The 19444-nt window shown below is 34.6% G+C and overlaps 1 long non-coding RNA gene across 1 annotated transcript; it reads right to left on the bottom strand.

The window, feature by feature from the left end:
* Nucleotides 1–7087: 7087 nt before the first annotated feature.
* Nucleotides 7088–10478, bottom strand: LOC145134115 (uncharacterized). The gene is made up of 4 exons (XR_013718924.1): nt 10302–10478; nt 8783–8896; nt 8567–8683; nt 7088–7255 (listed from the first exon to the last, which is right to left on the bottom strand). It is a non-coding gene; the product is annotated as an uncharacterized LOC145134115 (long non-coding RNA).
* Between the last annotated feature and the right edge of the window lie 8966 nt (nt 10479–19444).

Below are 19444 nucleotides of genomic sequence, written 5' to 3'. Positions count from 1 at the left end.
TTACGAATAAGTTCCAAACTAATATTTGTGTTACGAAAAGTACGATTTACCGGTAAAAGTGACGAGTTGGCCCTTTTCTCAGTTTATCATTTTCATTGTCGACCTAGACGCATTAAAGTCTCATTATTTTACCTTAATTTACGAATAAGTCACAAACTAAAATTTGTTTAGGAAAAAACATAAATTACCAGAAAAAGTTGTTATTTGGTCATTTTCTTCCTATAACATACATTTTACGACGCCTACTCATTAAATGAGCTGTTGAAATCGATATGTTGTGTTACATAATTCTACGTGCACCGTAAAACTTGATCATGTTACATTGTATATTTTTTGGAATGTGAAATATATCCAACGAAGACTACAATAATTACATAACCTAGCAACAACTTCATCATTGTTGAGGTTTATAAGTAATTTTAAATTATTTATCTAGTTTTATATAACCCAATGTATCCATCTTATCAGCTCATTTCCCGCTTTTTTCCAATAACAGACATTTTATTGGTTTCATTGTAAACCTAGACGCCTAGTCATTAAATGAGTGGATGCGATGGATATCAAGTTTTACGGTAAACGTGTAACACTCTAAATTTTCAAATAAATTTTTCGTTTTTAAAACCTCACAAAACACGGTTTCACATTTCTCAAAATAACATTTATAAGTTGTTCATAACACAAGACAACGAAATGTTTGATAATATCCCAAAATCCTCAAAACATAATCTCTAGCTGGTGTGTACAATCATGCTGGTGCCTTCCCGCGATCCTGAGAGGTACCTGAAACACATTTCACACAACACTGTAAACACGAAGCTTAGTGAGTTCTCCAAAATACCACGCACAAATAATTAGCCTCGCATGGCTATATCTCGATAAGGACCCTCCGGCCATGTGTCTCAGTGAACACCCTCTGGTCTCACAACTCGGGTCGGACCCTCCAGTCTTGTATCTCAGTGAAGACCCTCCGGTCTCACAACTCGGTTTGGACCCTCCGGTCCTAACTCCATAAGGCACAGAAATAATATACAACATAAATCACAAAGACAAAATGCATGATATCACATAACTCAGTATAAGCACATAAGACCCTCCGGTCAATAACTCAAATAAGACCTTCCGGTCACACAATATTACCACTCAGGTAAGTATAGTGAGAATACTCACCTCGTACGTAAGCAAGTAGGTCTCGTACTCAACGATCGGTCTAGACTCTGCCTACATATCATAATCATCTCTAATTAACACTTTATAACAACTCTAAAGATGTTAAGCTAACCTCTTTTCTAACTCTCGGAAAGGGTGAAAGACCATTTTACCCCTCCATGATCTCCATCATCCATAACTTGACTAACCCTAAAAGTCAACGGAAGTCAACACTCGAGTCAACAGTCCATGTTGACCCAACTCATCGAGTGCATCTATGCGACTCGTCGAGTTCCTTCGTTTCTTCTGAAAAATCAGGAAATCCAACTCAACTCGCCGAGTTCGTAACGCGTCCAGACTATCGGGGAAAACCCTAACCAACTCGTCGAGTCCCTTCAGTCCATTCTCTCATTCGGATGTTTTTAAGCATAACTAAGGCCCCATATTGTAGATCTAGCCTCCCAATGCTAAAATAACACGTAAAACTGCAAGCTTTACGTTCATGCATGGCATCTAGGGCTAAGTTGCCAAACCAAAGCTCAACAAGGTTTTAATGCATGAAAGTTGGCCAAAGCTTGATAAAGCTTGAATCTTTAGGCCCAAGGGACCTAATATCGTCCAGATTTGAGGTCTCATCTTCAAGGCATGCTCAAACAACTAAGGGACTCAAAGAGAAGATAGAAATGGCCATAAACTCCCTAATGGAGAGATCTAACACACAAGTGGTCAAGGTAATAACTTTTTACCTCCAAATGGCAGCTAACACTGAGAGAATACTGGATCCAAGGGCTCTTTCTCGTTCCAAGCATTTTGATCCTCAAACTCCTTCCAAGAATGCACTAAAACACACACTTTTAGCCTCTCTCTCTCTCTCACACACACACACAGATGATAGTAGCTCGATTAGGGTTTCTCTCAGCGTGTTAGGGTGGTGAGGGAAGAGGGGTAAAGGACTTAAGGTCTTTTAAATAGGGTGCAAACCCTGAAAATTAGGGTTTTCACACTTAGCTCCTACTCGTCGAGTTTGGTCCCCTCAACTCGTCGAGTAGATTCTAAAAACCACGCGGCTATCTCAATCTCTACTCGGCGAGTTGGGGCCTCCAACTCGTCGAGTTGCCCTGCTAGAATGAATATAAATCAATTTAAATTTGTACCTGGGAGTCGAGATGTTACAAAACGTATCATTATATAATTTTTCATATCCTTCTCATCGGCTCATTTAATGAATAGGCATTCAAGTCAGCAATGAAACTGGTAAAATGTGTGTTACCGGGAGAAAATGATCAAATCATCACTTTTACGGGTAATTAATTCTTTTTTTGTAAACAAATTTTATTTTGGACTTATTCGTAAATTATGGTAAAATAATGGGACTTTAATGCGACTAGTTCAATCATGAAACCGGAAAATCGGAAAAAAAATGGCAAAATCGTCATTTTTACGAAACAAAATCAAGCTTATTGAGATGGGTCATATATTGGAGAGAATTTTATTGGGTTATGCTCTTCTTCGTCGGTTCAGGGTAGTGACAGGGTTCGGTAGCCATAAACGTTTAGGGATAGAGAGATGGGGAGGAAACGAAACATGTATCCATTTGTCTTCCACGTATGTACTAATGAAGAGAAAGGAAATGGAACATGTATTCGTTTTTCTTCGACAGTGGTCATATGAGAAGTGGGAAGGGGAACGACAATAACGTCCTGTTCTCGAGTTTAAAAATTAAGGGTAGCAAAAGGAAATATATTTTATTATTTTCACTTTCTTTCATTCATATTCCCCATGATAGATTTCAAGGGGAAAAAATCTCCAAAATTTTCCTTTCATTTCCTTTCCTCCTTAAATAAAACTTAAGAACACGTTTCCTTCTTTTTAGCTTTTTCTTATCTTTCCATCTTTAAAAAAATCTCAAGAACATATTTTTACTCTCCTTTACTTCGTGTTCATTCCTTTAAAAAACTCAAGAACAAGTTGCAAGTGTGGGTGAAAAAGGAAAGGGTGTAGGTGATAAGGAAGATAAATAAGACGGTGTCATTGGGGGGTGCGAATTAAATGTTGCGCCTTTTGTTATTCATGAATTTTCGAATAATAATTAAGGAAAAGCTTAGTAAACCCAATGTATTATCCATCAATGCTAAAAAATAATTATGTTATTCTTGTGTCCACTAAAATCATTATATTTTTTATTTTGATTTAATTAATATTTCGCAATCGGATAACACAAGAAAACCAATTGCATAGCTTACATGCAACCAAAATAATTATATGACATTGTTAATTTCCATAAATTGTAACTGGTATTCTAAAAAACTGTTACCATTTTGTCATAAACTGTAATACTATTAATTTTCAGAAACTATAATGGTTATCCCACATAAACTTATAACTAATATATATATATATATATATATATATATATATATATATATATATATATATATATATATTAAAAAATGACAATCCTTAGAAACAATACATGATCAAGGTACTTTTCTTGGGGTTATCTTACCTGGGTTACTCTACCATGGTCACCGCTCTCTATTATTCTCTTTGATCCCATCGCCATTGACTCCAGATTCCAATGGCACCGATTGTCTAAGGTGTTGTTTGTTTTTTGGAAAAAAAAACATCTTCAGACATTTTATTGTTGCGCGGAGCAGCACACACGCAACATTTTTCATCTTGCAGTTGTTTGTTTTTTAGAAGTCTTCGAAGTAAAAAACATTTGTGCGTGTGTTGCGCCGCGCAGCACTTGTATTGCTCTTTCAACATCTTCTTCTTTTTTTTTCTTGCTGAAATCTTATTTCACATTTTTTTTCGTTTTTTTTTATTCTTGTTGATTTTTTTTTTCATTTTTTTTATATTGAATAATGATAATTTCTTGATGAATTATCATTATTTTTTGCTAAAATATTTTTTGTTGAAATATCATTATTTTTTGCTGAAATATCATAAATTTTTGCCGAAATGTCATACACTATTAAATTTTCGGTATTAAAAAACTATTTTCAGTTTATAAAATCAGTTTATTTTAATTTTTTAATATCTGCAGCAGCATGCAGATGTTAAAAAAACAAACACGCTTCTTATTACAGTCTGCAGCAGTTTGCTCCACATCTTCTACTGCAGAGGGTTGCAGAGGTGGTCCGCAGACTTCATGAATTTTTACTTCAGAAAAACAAACAGCACCTAAGCCAATATGGATTAGATTGTTGTCCACCTCTTCTTCTTTCGCTTATTTACCTGGGTTAATCTCCATCGCTTTTCTTTACCTGCTTCTGTTGCACCTCATGCCGTTTTCTTCTCTATCTCAGCAAGAATTTATTTTTTCCTCATCGTCACCGCTCCACCAAGGCTGTGTGTCGCCACCAATCTCCTTGCATTTATCCGGTTATAAAACAGTAATTTAATTGAAATAAGAAAATATAATAGTTTTAATATAGACGAAAATAATATAATATTTTTTTAGTATTAAAGCCTAATCTAAGTTTTCCCTACTAATTAATAATAAATAACAACTTTGAAATTTATAAAATTAAAATAGCGTAAAATGATTATTATATACTCAACGCACAAACTAGGTTTAACTACGATGAAAATAATGATAAAGAAAAGTTTCAAGGACTGTTAGGTTTATAAATGAAAAAAGTTGAAGTTGATTAAAAAACGGATTAACCACATGAACGAATAATGTAATTTACTCTTTAACCTTTGATATATGTTTCCTTTTTAAAATTTGACAAATGCTTAATGATATTCTATAAAAAATACTATTTGATCTTAATTTTTAGATTTAATTAAATATATTAACTAACCATAAAGTTATATGAGAGAGATAGGTAAGTTCAATTGAGAAATTAAAAAAGGTTGAGAATAAGGGAATCATTTTTAGTTACTCATTTATCTTTGCCGCAAAAGTTTCCGTTGTACCAGCGGAAATGGATAAGAAATACACATATGTTTCCAACAAAGCATGTTTCCTTAAACTATGATAATCATTACTTTAATATATACAAAAATATAGTTTTTTTCGTTTTTTTAATTTTTAAGAAACTATTTATATCGAAAAATGATTTTAAATATACCAAAATTCATGTTTTTTTAATAGACATCCACATTGATATATTTTTAACATAAAATAAAAAATTTGTTTTTTTTATATTTTCAGCTATCGTTATTCATAAGTGAATAAAAATGCATCAGATTTTTGCTACAGTACATTCGTTATTTACTTATGAATAAAAATATATAATTAATTTTTTTAACAGTTTAAGTATCATTTATACTACTTATTCATATATGAATAACAAATTAACTGTAACAAAAATCTGATAAATGTTTTATTCATATATCAATATATAAAATATGACGACAACTAATACACGTTTTATTCATATATAAATAAAATATATGATGAAAGATGATGTAAAAAATATATTTTAACTAAGAAAACTTTATTACGTGTCATATTCATATATGAACGATATTTAAATTATATAAAAAAAAAGTTAAGTATACGTTGTATTCATAAGTAAATAACGAATGTACTGTAATAAAAATCTGATAGATTTTTATTCACTTATGAATGACGAGAACAGAAACTCTAAAAAAAATAAATTTTTTATTTTATCTTAAAACTATATCAATATGGATGTCTATTTATAGAGAACAAAAAATTATGAATTTCGATATATTTAAAATAATTTTTCGATAATAATGGCTTTATAAAAATAAAAAAAACGAAAAAAATATGTTTTGTGTATATATTAAGGTAATGATTAGCATAGTTTAAGGAAACATGTTTGGTTGGGAAACACATGTTTATCCGTTATCCATTTCCAACGGTACGCCTAAGTGTTTTACGGCAAAATAAATGTGTGGCTGAGAATGATTCCCCAATTCTCAACCTTTTTTTTTCTCAATTGAACCCTCCTCTCTCTCTCTCTCTCTCTCTCTCTATATATATATATATATATATATATATATATATATATATATATATATATATATATATATATATATCAAAAAATATTTTTTTTAATTAAAATTATAAAATAATACATATAAATCAAAAAATAGTTACACAAAAATTAAAAAACTCACTAACCAACACCACTCACTACCCAACCAACACCCATCAGCACTACGTACCACCTACCACCACCCACCACTCAACACCACCAACCACCACCCACCACCAATCACCACTACCAACCACCCATCACCAAAACCTACAACCCACACCCACACCCACCACCATTACCAACCACCAATCACCATAACCTACAACCCACTACCAACACCCACGACCCACCACCTGTCACCACCACCTCATCACCACCCACCACCATCACCACCACAAGCCACCAACCACCAACCTCCACCCGCCACCACCACCCACCCATCGCCACCACCAACCCATTCATCACCCACCGAAACCACTACCACCACCCACTACCCTCACCACCAACCACCGACCCACCACCACCACTCGCCTCCATTACCCACTATCACCACACGTAACCATCACCCCACCCACCACCCACCATCACCACCCCTACCACTAACCACCACCCATCACCACCACTCGCCATCACCGCGTGCCTTCACCACTCACCACCACCACCCGTCGTCACCACCACCACACCCACCAACCACCACCACCCGCCTCCCTCACCCCCACCACCACCACAACCTATCACCTACACCACCACTACCACCCATCGTCACCACCCGTCACCATCATTCCACTCACCACCCGCCACCATCATCTATACCACCAACCAACACCCACCAACATCATCCTCACCTACCACAATCACAACCTACCACCATCAAACATCACCACATGCCGCCACCACCCACCATTACCCACCCATCAACACCACTTCCACCGATCCACCCACCACCCGCCATAACCACTACCCACCACCCCACATGTCACCCCACCACCCTTTACCAACACCACTCACCACCTATCACCACCCACAACCACCACAAACCAACTATCACCCACGACCATCATCACTCACGACCCACCACCACCACCACCCGTCACCACCAAACCGCCACCTTTACCACCCATCGTCACCACATAACCACCACTCACTACCTACAACCACTAACATTGTATGTGATTGAATTCATATAATGGAATAAATCATGTGATTAAATACATATAATCACATAAATTACATGTGATTAAATACATATAATCACATGTGATTATATGTATCTAATCATATATATGATTTATGTAAACAATGTTCATTTTCATGTTTTCCATTCAATCATTTTTCTCATGTATTTATTCATATCTGATTATATGTATTTAATAACATATGTTTAATGTAAACAAATATTTGTTTTCTTAGTTTTGATTCAATGGTTATTCTCTTGTATATAATCACATATGATTATATGTATCTAATCACTTATGATTTGTATAGAAAAAAATATTTTTTGTCCATATAAATCATATATGATTAGATACATATAATCACAAGTATACAAAAACGAATCTTATCCATATAAATCATATGTGATTAGATACATATAATCACATGTGATTATAGATATGATTATCTGGACAATACTTTTCACGTGTTCGATTCAATAGTTGGTGTCATATATTTAATCACATGTAATTATATATATTTAATCACATATGATTTATGTAGAAAATATTTTTCTTCGCGTTGTTGATTCAATAGTTGGTATCATGTATATATTCACATGTGATTGTATGTATCTAATCACATATGATTTTATATGGACAATATTTGTTGTCGCGTTTTCGATTCAATAATTTTTCTCATGTATTTAATCAAATGTGATTAGATGTATTTAATCACATATGATTAATGTGGACAAAGAAAAACTATTGAATCAAGAACACAAAACTGAATCTTGTGCACATAAAGCATATGTAATTATATATATATATATATATATATATATATATATATATATATATATATATATATATATAATCACATGTGATAAAAAAATATGAGAACACGTATTGAATCGAAAACGAGGAAATGAAATTTGTCCATATAATTTATATGTGATTAAATACATATAATCACATGCGATTAAATACGCGAGAAACATTTATTGTATTGAGAAAACGAAAATGAAATTTGTCAACATAAATCATATGCCATTAGATACATATAATCAAATCAGATTATATGTATTTAATCATATATGATTTATGTGGACAATATTAATTTTCGTGTTCTCAATTATGTAGTTGTTATTATGTATTTAATCAAATGTGATTATATGTATTTAATCACACATGATTTATATGGGCAATATTCATTTTTTCCTTTTCGATTAAACAGTTGGTATTAAAATTTTAACCCTAAAGATAGTAAATACATAGTACTCCAAAAAAAGCCATTAAGATACTCACCGTATTGGAAGTAAGGCGGTAAATCAAATACATTTTTGCCATATGAGGGCTAAAACCATTAATTTCTAGAAGGCATTCTTCGCCATAAGACGACCCATCTGGTTGTTGATAGTTTTCCTGAATAAAATAAATAAAAAAGATGATAATGACATCTCATCAAAAGATAAAAGCGAGCATAATTTTGGTTAAAAAATAATAATAGGAAAAATAAAATACTTGATAATAATTTTGATGGGGGTACACAACTTCATTTTATTTGTTGGTTAGCAACATATACACCTCCTGTATTTGTTTGAGAATATACATAATATGTATATTCTCCATCATTTCCTGTCAACAAAGTGATACATTTACACTTTTAGTCTTTTAACAAATAAAAAAAGAACAAAATTGATCAATTCTTTCCTCCACCCTCATGGTTAGAATCTAAAACAACTCCTACGAAATTGAATTCTATCCATTCGGCAACCAAACATGCGATGTACGTAATGGAATCCCAAATTCCAATTCCATCGGATTTTTTGAACCAAACATGCCCTTAGTCGGACTAAAACCCAGAATTGGGGCGGGGGTATTTTGGTCTTTTAGTTTTATGAATCCTAGCTTATTGTATATATATATATATATATATATATATATATATATATATATAGGTTAGTCGTGTCCTTAGCATTCAAAATTTCAATTTCAAAGGCACCATACATTTATATATTACTCCTATAAGTTATAACAAACCTAACAAGAACTTGCAAAAATGCATTTGTATGTGTTTAAATTGATTGCATGACATGTGCTTGTAAGATTGACATCTTGTGATTTCATTATTAAGGGTTAACAAAAAAGACTGGAATGTTAGGTAACATGGTTTAGTTTTATAAGGAGAATGTCATTTGTATCTCTATAATATTGGTCTATAGTACATATTCATCAAGTTCAATATGAAGAACTTACCAATTTTCTTGAAATAGATCCAGACAGAAATTTTACCAAGTACGATTGAGTAAATGGAAAAAGTATTATCAATAATAACATAACTATTTAACTGGTGGCTTTCAAGAATCGTGGTTAATTGGTTAGCCATTAACAACACAAACATCCTAATTTCCAACCTTAGATTATTTTGCAAAACAACAGTATAGTTCTTCTTGTTAGCAATTTGTGTGTGTTGTTGGGTTGTTGATTCCTAAATTCACTGCCTGATCCTATTTGTTCTAATATCTATATATAAACTGTCAAGTGCCGTTAGGATTTGGAACTCCACAATATGCATTGACCATATTTGTCTTTCTTTCAGTATCTCTAAAATCCCAATTAATGCCTACTACCAATAAAAATGATGCAAAACTACAATGAGATTAAATAACTAAGAAAACAATTAAAAGAAAACCAAATTACACAATTTGGGGCTCAAACCTACCTGAATCATGAGCCGTCGGACGAGGCCGCTAGGCCGACATCTAGATGAGCAGACACAAAAACGAGAAATGTAAATACTAATTATTGTTAATTTAATATGAGCTTTACAATTTCGATTTGGTATCAATTAAGAACAAGATGTTAAATCACATCAAAAGACATGTAGCATAAGATACGAATATGAACCGATAGTATCAAAATACAATATCATGAGCTCCTAATCGATCCTAATAGTTGATAATTAAGCTTAATTCTAATTTGGTCGATCTAATGAGCTAGAGAGAGAAAGAAAAAAAGAGAAAGAGAGTAGTGATTGTACCTTCGCAAGGATCAAATTGCTGAGTTGAGCATCAGATTACTGGAACAAGTATCGAGAATAGGTGAAAGAACGTAGGAAGAAGAAATGCACAAGGTGGTGTCGAAGGCGGAGGGGCATAACGGGAGGAGGCGGTGGTGGGCGGAGGGCAGGACTAGAGCGAGGTGTCAATGGTTTTGTGTGTGAAGAAGCAAAGCAATGGGTATCATTATGAGTTAAATTACACATAAGCCCCTCACTCCATTAAAATTTAAATGCACACGTTTTTTTCATTTCATGACCAAATTTGTTCTCAAATGTTTTTGAATTAGTAGTTGTTCTCGTTTGAATATATATATATATATATATATATATATATATATATATATATAAAAGGTGTAAAATAAACTATTATTATATTTAAGAGCCAAAATGTATAAAGAATAAAAGAAAATTTAAATGTTGAAGTTTATTAAGTGTTTGGAGTGATATTTTCAAAAACATCTCTACATTTTAGTGATAAAAAGATTTATAAATGCTTATTCAAATAGTAAATGCTTTATAAAAAAGTACCAATAATAAATATTTTCAAAATTTTAAAAGTATGGACATGCTAACGATCGGCCCATACTGGTATATGTAATCGTGTAATGTAACACGTTGGTCCATATATGAGCTAATGTAAGCCCAAGCCCACACAACAAACGATATGTGCAAATTTACATTTTTTGCTTAGGTGTTGGCTGTTGCTAATGCTCGAAATTGATCGAGTATGAAACACAGGAAGCGAATTTATGTGACTTACGATTTTCCTCATCATTAATTTCATAACCATGTTGTAGCTTCTTACTATCCATTTATCAGCAATTTCTTAATGTTTTGTCTACCGGTTTTATCATTGATTTATACTATATCTTCTTTAATGTGATCATGTGAACATGGTTTTAAAAAATAAACCTCAAGAAATGAAATATAATGTGCATGTATATGGGCATATATTATTATCGGTATCCTATACGTGAAGATATGCTCAAACGCAAAACTTTAATATCTTCTATGTGAAAGCCGACTTATGATTCCAAAAGAATCTAAAGGACGACTGATAAGACTACAAACAATGAAGCCCAAGTTATATAAAAGTTTGCATAAGATGAGGTGTAAATTAAACTATCAATTACTTTTATGAAAAATTAATATCATCATAAGTAGAAAAAGTTAAAAATCCAACGTTAAAAATAACGGTGAACATATATATGTGTTGTTGTGTTGATTGTTTGAGATAAGTGTGAGAGGGTGCAATGCATTGATATCAACATCAAGGGGTTTCTTGAACGAAGGGCAATGAGGTTGCTTGACTTCCCCTCCAAACTGTTGCTAATAAATTATTGAAATAAGTTATATGGCCCACTGTATTTACAATTTTACATTTTACATCAGGTGGATGCTCTTTTTTATTTTATTTTTTTCTAAACCGATATATTATAAATACAAGAGCAAATTATTGGAATAGTCTATCTGCTTTGATCAGTTTAGGATTTGTTTCGGAGTATTTATTTAAAATGATAAGTATTTTTTAGGAAAATTAAGGAATCTGATTCATGATTATTTTAATAATAATAATTACCTGTTATTTTTTTATTTGAAAAATGACTACTATCTCCGAAATTTAGAATTTTAGGGAAACAATATTTATTTTGGAGTAGATGGTGATAGATGGTGTTTCAATTGCGGAATCTGACATTATACATTTCAGGCTGACAAAGTCAATTTCGGAATATGGTAGTCAATACTGTACATAGAACTGACATTTCGGAGTCACATATACACATTCTGGACCCCTCAAAACTAAATATTTAGTCTGTATATAAAATGATATTTCATTTAGTTGGTCACTTACTTTGGATCATCCATAATTCTAAAGATGAGTTTCTCAGACAGTGAACACGAAGAAAATTTTACCAACATTTCTCTTTACCTGCACAACCTTGGACGGACACACTCTCATAGTTGCACGAACATCAAAACCGATGTTATTGATCATTTCCAACTATGTTTTGTGGTTATTGGATGTGTGGTAAAATAGTTTTGATTCAAATTTTAATTGTTTAGTTAAAATTTATAACGTATGTACAACTAATTGTTATGTTTCTCAAAAAAAAAACAAAACAAAACAAACAGTTCAATGCATTCATAGGTTGCATGTTGTCTGTCATCTATATAGGTAGTGTCCCTCTAAGAGTAGACTGCCTACAAAAATTTTATATAAATTATAAACCACAAATCTGGTAAACTTTATAACCTAAGTTTTAAGACTCAGATTACCACTTTTGGAACGATTTGAACAAATACTAGTCTAATAAACTTTTAACCAAAGTTTAGGATTAAAATGCACTTACTCACTGTTAGATTTGTTGACCTCGGGATTCCCTGAGGTGTACTCTTCATCAACTAAGAACACAAAAATTAATAAAACCCTTTGTGTTATAACCATTAATCTGCAAGGAACGAGGAACTTTTGTATAAATCTATACGGGTTGATTACCCTACTTGTGGTTGCTAGCTACAACCTACGTCTCATGAGTCGAAACGGGCGTTAATGTTCAGTCTCTTATTATTTCACGACGTCGGTGAAACATCGGTGATATTCTCAGCACGGCTCCTTTGCAATGCTTTTTCATAGGTTTGTGTGACCATGGTTTGGTTATAGGCTCATTATATACGCGAAATTTACTTAAAAATACATGTATAGAATTGAAATAGTATTTATACGTAGTTTGGATACTCATACGAGTTGAAATTGGACTATATGAAGTGGGAACATTTTGCTCAAATGGATAAGTATCAGTTAATGAATTAAGTAAAATAATACTTAATAAATATTACGATACGACTTTTTATCGTTTATAAACTTATATTTACTAAGTTATTTACATAAACAAATGTTTTACTTGTATTAGATTATAGGTGTTTAATGGTTTATTAATATACCTTTTAGTCGAAAAAGGTACTTTTATTTTATATAAATTGATATTCAACTATATTTATATAAAATATAATTTTGATTATAAAAATACACAGAGTCAAAACTTGTGGAACTCACCAACAATTCTTGTTGACGTATTTCAAACACATGTCTTCTCAGGAACATAGAAGCTGGAGTATATGACATGTGTACCATGGAAACCCCATTTCCTGGCTTTTATGGTTGGTCTATCTGTTTAAGCCTTTATGTTATTTTGAATTATGTTTTGTTGAACTTGTTTTGTACTATCGTATTTTCGAAGTTCCAAATGATGTTACCTTTGTGTAACGACGTAAATTTTCAAAACAATTTTTCATTTTTAAATTATACTTTCAATCACACGATAATCATAAAACATAATGTATTTACTGTGTCATAACAAAACATGTCCCAGAATCACAATAACATAAACTCTATAAGTGTGTACGGATCATGTCGGCGCCTTCCCACGGTCCTCGCTAGTACCTGAAACACATAACACTACAACTGTAAGCATAAATGCTTAGTGAGTTCCCCAAATATACCACATACAACACATACGCCTTTCCAGGCCATAACCTCTGTAAGATCTTCCGATCCATGTGTCTCAGGGGACTTCCGTCCCGAATCCCGGTAGACCTTCCGGTCCTACCCGTATCGACCTTCCGGTCCGTAACCTCTTGACCTTCCGGTCCATATCATCCTGACCTTCCGGTCCTTCTCATCTTGACCTTCCGGTCTTTATCATACATAACATACATAACACATACATATCACATAATCGCATATAGCACATACATCTCATAGCATACAAGACCTTCCGGTCACACATAGGTACCCTTCCAGGTACAGTATAGTGAGAAGACTCACCTTAATGAAGTCGGATAAACTCTCGTGCTCAACGTCCCGACCTAGCCTCCTCCTATTATTCAAATAACATTCTCGATCAATATTCTCTCATAGCCTCATCTCTACAGATTGGGTAGAAGGTCATTTTACCCTTCCCTGAACTCTCTTGAATCAGTCTTGACCAGAACCCTAAGGTCAACGAAGGTCAACAGTCAAACCTTGACCGACTCGTCGAGTGCACATGGGCGACTCGGCGAATCCATGCGGGTTCTCTGGATCCTTCTAACCTCTTGTGGCTCGTCGAGTCATCGTCCCACTCGACGGATTACACCTGTCACGAATCGCGGGGCAACCCCGACTCGACTCGTCGAGTCCACTTATGGACTCGGCGAGTTTCTTCCATGTTCTTACTCAAATGACCTTCTAAGGTCAGATCTGCTTCCCTAACTATCAGATCTACCCTTCAAGTGCTCAAATGTCACGTAAAGGTGCAACCTTTACGTGCATGCAACCCACATCAAGTCATAAATGGAGAAATAACTCTAAAAATGGCAACCTAGTCTCGAATCCTCCATGAACAAACATAAAGCAGAATGGGAAAGGTTCTCTGGACCTCTATGGGTCCAGATCTGAGGTCTAGTCCAGCAAGGGACCATAAACTCAACTTTTCAAGCCTTAAAAGGTTATAGAAAACCCTAAATCATAGATCTTAACCCAAAACAGAAAGGAAGTTCGATTTGATACCTCAATAGTGTAGATCTGAACTTGAAAACCCTGGATCCACAGCTCCCTTGACCTCCTCTTGTTGGAAACCACTTCTCCTTTGCTAAAATACTCAATAAATGGTGAATTAGCCTTCCTCTTGCACTACAAGCTTTCTCTCTGCTCTCTAGGGTTTTTCAGGGGTGCATTGGCCGCAAATGGAGGCTATAAAGGCCTTTAAATAGGGCACAGACCCCGAGAATTAGGGTTTCCAATTACAGCGCGGACTCGCCGAGTCCACGCATCGACTCGTCGAGTCCTTCATTAAATCAGACAAGAATTACGCGGTCCTACTCGACGAGTCTGAGCGCCTACTCGCCGAGTCCCTCCCTAAAACTCAAAATAAATACTTAAAATAAGATACCTGGGAATCCGGATGTTACACTTTGTACCCAAATTTATGGAAGTATGTAATAATGTTTAAGTTTTTGTACATTTCGTTATGCGTATGTTAATTTTTATCCAACGATTACGTCGCTACCCCAATGCTTCCGCCGCTAGTCGAGGGTGTGACATCATTCTTCTAGTATTTGCTAAATCTTTGATGTTTAAACACTTTTGTGATCATTGTCTTGTTGTCATGAGTGGCTAGGTACTTTATTTTGGTTGACTTGGGCTAAAACCCCTTAATATTTGTGAGTTTTAAAGAATTCAAGTATATTTGTTATTTAGCTCATGTTTATGATTCCTAGTTCTACATTATTATGCTTGTTCAATACCTTTGTTCATAAGCTAGGTATTTGATGAGTAATTGTTAGTTTTTTTATTTGATTAAGTAAATGATCATTGAATTGTTATAGAACAGGAGCTTTATGATGTTAGAAATCATCTCTATCTTAAGGGTCATGACTCATTTATGGTTGTGTAAGCATTGACATCCTCCAGGAGTTAGGAATTCCTTCATTTGTAACACCCGGATCCCGAGGTATTTTATATTTTGCAAATTTGGGCATTTTAAGGTTTGCCACAACGTGGTGGGGAGGTGCCACGATGTGGCGAGTCAAGTTCAGGCTGCGTATTTCATTTGAGCCGCCACGGCATGGCAGTATAAGCCACGACATGGCAGTTGGCAAGTGAGAAATCTTATTTTCCGACTTTTGATCCCTATTTAAAGGAATGAGGAGGCTAGGGTTTTCTTACCCTCAACCTTCATCAACCTCTTTGAGATATGAGAAACCCTAAATCCACCTACTCTTATTTTGAGCCTTTTTGGTGTTCTTTGAAGCCTTGGAAGGAAGAAAGAAGAAGAAGTGAGCTAGGATTCAGCAAGCTAGTCCTCATCCTTTGTGTTGGCAATCTCCTGGACCTTTGTAAGTGTCCAAAGACTCGATTTTTATCATGCTAGGTTGATAGATCTTATGTTTTGTCCCTAAATATTCATGTTCATGTGAGTTTGAGTGTTGGATCTCATAAAGTTTGCAACTCTATAAATCTCTGGGACTTTTGACATAATTGTTGGGTTGGATTTGGATTATTGTGGGGTTTTAATCCATGCATGATATTTCCTTGGAAAAAAAACCCTCATTTTTGGCTCATTATGGCTTTAAGACATGAATTGGACACACATGTCTATAAAGCCCCAACTTTTATGTTGGATTTGGTACTAGAATATGTTATGGAGTAAATGAGTTATGAACTTTTTGGATTAGGTGCTTAATGGAGAAAGTGATGTCTTATTTAGCTCATTTAAATCTAGGGTTTGAGATTTTGACCTTTTGGGTGGTCTTAATGGATGAAGTTGGAAACTTTATCCTTTTAGATTTCGTTCGGACAATATCTGGAATTTGGAACCCTTAGGATCGAAGAAAGCAGCTTAATCCATTAAGCTGATGAAAACCCAGTTCCCACGATGTGGCTTAGATCGCCGCGACGTGGCAACTGGGTTTGATGCCCACCACGTGGCGAGTCAACTTTGACCGTTGACTTTAACCACTGACTTTTGACCTGATTTGACTTTTGGTCAAACAACTAGTGAAAGATTTTCTAAGGATTTATCTGGTATGATTGAATAAGTAGTGCGTAGAAGTAGTATTTTGTCAGTGATAGCTGTAGCAGTTGAGCATTTTCTAAGAGGTGAGTGTTCTCACTGTACTTGTGGGTCGAAGGCACCAATGCCGACCCACTAAGTTGTGTATGTGGGATGCTAGATGTCTTTGTGACTCTTACATTTTTTTATGATTGGATTGAAATAAACCCCAGGAATGAGCCCAGGGTTGGGCTAATTATTGTATGATTGGGTTGAAATAAACCCCAGGGTTGGTCCCATGAGTATGTGATGTGTTGAAAGAGACCCCAGGGCTAGACCCATGATTGTATTTGTAACGTCCCAAAAATAAGACCCAAAAAATTCATTTTTAAATTAATAAAACCATTATCCCAAAACATTATCATAAAAATCCAGGTAAAACATATGTATCAATCATCACATCATATCATAGTAAATCAAGAAAATGCGGAACGAGGTGGTGTGTGCTCTGCAATCATCCCGAGTTTTTCCCTTTGGAACTGGAAGTACCTGAAACATAAACTGTAAACCGCAAGCACAAAGATTAGTAAGTTCCCCAAAATACCACATACCATCAGGGCCGGCCCATGAGGGAGGGCAACTTGGGCGACCGCCCCGGGCCTCGCCAAATCTTGGGGCCCCCAATAATTAGTGTCTATATATATAGTTTTAGTATATGAAATATAAGTTGCAAAAAGTAAACAAAAGGCACCTGTAGATGATATGGTTGAGTCGCATTAATAAAAGAAGCGGAGGCCTAATTGCGTGAGTTCGAACCTCTTCAACTACATTAAATTTTTATCACTTATCTTTTTATATAAAAGTAAACCAAGGCCTGATTGCGTGAGCTTGAAACTCTTCAACTATATGTATTTTTTTATCACTTATTTTTTTATATCTGAAACCTTCATATGGATATTTTTTTTATTACTTTTTTATCACGCATGTTTTATGCTTGTTGAACTTTTTCTCTCCTTTCGTTTAGTGATGAGATATCCGGATCTTCAAGCACTTCTTCATAAAGGATATTTATTTTATCTTATGTTCTTATATCCAAAAAGATACTCACCCGTATTTTTTATTTAACATAATGATTGCTAACTAATTGACCTGTTTTAGTTTTCTTATGACAGGAAATAGAATTAGCGTTATACCACCGATATCAAATATCTATTTCTTTTTTTAATTAAAGGATTGCTAACTTTATCACTGTTCTATGTTTGTTTATTCATATGTTTGGGTATAACACTGAATCGATGGAAATTTCTAACGTTATTTTACAATTAGTCTGATATTCCTTTAGTAGTAGTTGTTTGATGTCTGGATGAAAAATGTTAAAGTGGAATTTCCTTTTGAGATAATGGAAAAAGGTTGTTGTTATTGTTTGCTTATATATAGAGCTAATATTCACAAAATGGTATTGTTCACAAAGACTTTAATATTTTCTATCAAATGGGCTTGAATTATGTCTCTTTCCAAGATTAAATTTTTCATTGCCACTGTGTTTTGGATTGCATTATTTCATTTTAGGCTATTGTTGCTTAATGTGTTGTTTTTTTCTTCAGGATCTAATAATTAGATTTAAAGCCTAAAGTTTATTGAAAGTTATGATGTTTTTTCTAATATTTTGCCTTCAATCCTTGGGGAACATTCTTATTTTTTTAATTTGTATTTGCAAGCTCCCTGCCTGCCGTTTAATATAAAAAATATATTGCCGTTCAAAAACAATAATTTTCTAAATTTTAAAGGGCCTCAATTTTTGCTTTTGCCCCGGGCCCTAAATCGGCTTGGACCGGGCCTGCATACCATACATAAGAACACATAGTGGCCTCCGCCCAAAGAGTGTAAAGGGCCCCACCCACACTCACATAACGGGCCCCGCCCAAAAAGTATAACGAGCCCTGCCCAAACTCGCATAACGGCCCTTCCCAAAGGAGTATAACAGGCCCTGCCCAAACTCACAAAATGGGACCCGCCCACATACAAATCATATAAGCATAACTGATCACATCATACAGAATAACCATCGGGCCACGCCCCGTAAGCATACAAGCACATACACATACAAGAGTCACACAGACATCTAGGATCCTAGCATAACAGATCATGGGCCAGCATTGGTGCCTTCGACCCACTAAAAACAGTGAGTAAACTCACCTCGAACTGCTGAATCACACGAATAAATATCTGGTTGCTTGTCTGACAAATCCAGGAGCTATCAATACCAAATAACATCCAATTAACGATTGGATTCCAATTCATAACCATCAGTCCAAAATTAGGGTAAAAATACCATTTTACCCCTTACCTAGTTTAGTCCAAGACTAAGGCCCAAACCTACAATCCAAAGGCCCAATTACCAAAATAATCATCAAGGCCCAATTTTCCAAATTGGGCCCAAATCCCTTTCATGGGCCTTTTCCAAGAGAACCCAAAACAAGCATCATCCCAAAAACTTGATGGCCCAACAAGGCCCTAAGCATATAAGTCCAAATGTGGCCCAAACCGAAGCCCAAACCATCTGAAGCCCAACTGGATGAGTATGTGGGG

The sequence above is a fragment of the Lactuca virosa genome, chromosome 8 (genome assembly GCF_052849685.1).
Source record: "Lactuca virosa cultivar CGN04683 chromosome 8, Lactuca_virosa_CGN04683_v6, whole genome shotgun sequence".
Classification (NCBI taxonomy): domain Eukaryota; kingdom Viridiplantae; phylum Streptophyta; class Magnoliopsida; order Asterales; family Asteraceae; genus Lactuca; species Lactuca virosa.
The sequence above is the reverse complement of the archived record's forward strand: the minus strand, read 5'-3'. Positions and strand labels throughout refer to the sequence as shown.